Here is a 2,881-nt window from a genome sequence, read left to right as displayed (position 1 = left end):
TCCCATTTCATCTTAAAAACATTTTTATTTTATCTGTGCTGTGACGAGAACAAATATATTAGACTCTTGAGGGGTTTTTAATTCATTCATGTGTGTTTATTGCGGTTTGCCAGCTCGAGGCTTTAGTATATTTTGATATGATAGTAAATTTAGTAAATTCAGGGTAGTTTTTTCTATTTCCATACCACAAGTGTTATATCCAACCTTCCAGTTCATTCTGTGCTTGTCTTCTGTTTTGAATAATCATCTACTTGTGTTGTATTTACAATGTGAAGATCAAGTTTTCTGGCTGTGGCCGGAACAATGAGCAATAAAGCGGCTCAATACTGACAACTGTGTTACTCTTCAAATTCACATTTTTTTCCCAAAAGTTTTATCTGATACTTCTCATCTGCAGCAACTATAAAAGTTGAACTTTAGAGTACCTGAACTGTCTGACAAACCAGCTAACTAGCCTTTCTGAAAAGTAGCCTGTTTGTTTTCAGAAACCAGTGTTTAATAGTGGAACTGAAATGAAAGTGTAGATTGTTATTAAGTGCTGTTATTTACTTTGTTATACATATTTTATTGCTTTCCTGTTGGTGGTGGCAAAGATTAATGAAACCTTTATAAAGCTGGATAGAAACGAGGAGGGAAGTATATTAAACTACCCCAGCTTGCTGCATACTAATTATTGTGTCAGGTTTTACTAGAAAACAGATGCGCACACAAAAGTATGCTTGTTTATTTTAACATATCTGCTTCAAGAAAGGACCCTGCATATTTGAGAAGGGATTGCAGGTGAATATTCTACATAAATCAATCTATAAAACATTTTTCCTTTTGACTATCCTCCATCTCATGTTTCAGCAGAAGAGCAAACAGAATAGGAAGAATTAGGGAAGACTTGCACTGTGTTTTGGGGACAGTGGGGGGTCAGAAAGGACTTGAATTCAGCGTGCTGTGTTCTAAGGAAGTACTTATTTTCGCAGGTATGTAATTTCAACAAAGATGATTATGAGACTATGATTAGCAGATGATATATCTCAATGGTTTTTGTACCTACACCTCATGTGCTACCCTCTTAAGTCAGATAAATAAGGACAGAAATCTTGAGATAGGTGTTCTCATGAGAATCAAAAACCTTTGTATTGAAAACAGGGTATGGAAGAAAAATGTGCAATTTATGTGGCTATAAAAAATACAATGCAGCAAAAATAATATAACTATTTTTATATGAAGTTGATAGAAACAGTCTATTTCAATTAATCATATGTGATCATTGTCTGTCTACTCCTATCTACATAGCTGTGGTTGGTGAAGGGGAAAAAAATGTGATGAAGGAATGACAGATTGATCTCTGGTGTCAGTGGTTATATGGTTATCTCTACCTTCTCTGGGTTGTGTCTTCATTCTCAGGTAGTTTCAGTCCTTGCTCATTTATATGAGGCAGCTTGGGTCCTGAGGCTTCTTTCTTTCTTAGAAAGGAATAGGAAGATAAAAACTGAACGTAAAATTGTCTTTTCCTCCCTTTCCCTGGACTTCCAGTTCTTGTGGAATCCCTTAATTCTACAGGATGGATTTTCTCTTTGTAACTCTCCAAGCTGAATTGTGTTGCTTTTTTCCTCCTGGGGCCCAGGAATACCCCAACATTTGCATTCCAGAAAACTGGAAAGTCTGGTAAAAGCATAATTTAAATAACAGAAAAACCTACAAAATAGTTGTGTTTCATAATAAAAACTTAGCTCAGTCTGCAGAAAACAAGTTAAAGATTTTTAGTAGTATTCTATAAAAATTTTATAGAAATTCTAGAAATTCTTTTATAGAAATTCTAGAAATTCTTTTATAGAAAAGTCTGCTTTTGGTGTGCATTCTTTTGGTGTTATTAATCTAACTTATGAAAGCTTTTTTCAATGTTTCTTAATTAGACCAGATAGTCACAGAACTATTTTAAATAAATGATATGTGAAGACCTTCACTGATTTAGAAGTTCTAAATAAAAATCTAAATCTTGCTAGTGTCCTTCATCAAAATAAAACTGTGAAGACATATGCCAGAAAATCTGTTCTTTCTTTTTGCTGCTTAGAAATTACATGTATGAATGGGTTTTATTTTTATGTTAAAAAGTATCCTGCTGGCAGGCAACATATTAAGTAGGGACATTAGGCTAACATCTCAACAGTTGTGTTCAACTATAACATAAGAGAGTACCGTTCTATTAGGGGGAAGTTGGTTGTGACAACTGAAAGAGAAAGTTCTTGAAGAAAAACGTGCAAAGTGTAATCTTTCTTTCAGTAAATGATAAATGAACCTGATGTCTAATTTGACCTATAGTTGAAATTCCATGACCACCTATAGCTGCAGTGATTTGTCATTACCTTGTGTCTGCTCAATATGTGTGCAAACCAAGTTATCTACAGCGGGGTCCAAATATGGCTCTAGGTTTCAGTTAGGTGAAAATATCATCTTGTACTTAAGATAATGAAGTCAGTTGCTACCCTTGCCGTTTCAGAATCTGGAAAATATAAGGATAATTGTTATAAATTCTGAAAGGTAGAAAAAATAAATTAAGGCTGAAACTATCATCATACGTTTAAGTATCTGCTAGAGTTACAAGCAAATGAAAATAAATCAAGTTTAAATAGATTTGTGCTAAATTGTGTGCTTTTTAAATGAAAATTGTGGCTCAGGTTGTTATCCTATGTCAAATATGGTGCTCTTGAACTCAAGCACTCAGAATTTCACTGAATTGCCTAAGTATTATAGTAGTTTGTAGAAGGTTTTTAAGAGTTTGCTATTGCTATGTATTTTTTCTTACTATCCTCTCTTTGATTTGCAATTTTCAGCCTTATAAATTCCTTTGTCAATTTTGTGCCAGACACGCATGACTCAGACATGTGGT

The sequence above is a fragment of the Charadrius vociferus genome, unplaced genomic scaffold, assembly GCF_000708025.1.
Source record: "Charadrius vociferus isolate BGI_N301 unplaced genomic scaffold, ASM70802v2 scaffold287, whole genome shotgun sequence".
NCBI lineage: Eukaryota > Metazoa > Chordata > Aves > Charadriiformes > Charadriidae > Charadrius > Charadrius vociferus.
The sequence above is the reverse complement of the archived record's forward strand: the minus strand, read 5'-3'. Positions refer to the sequence as shown.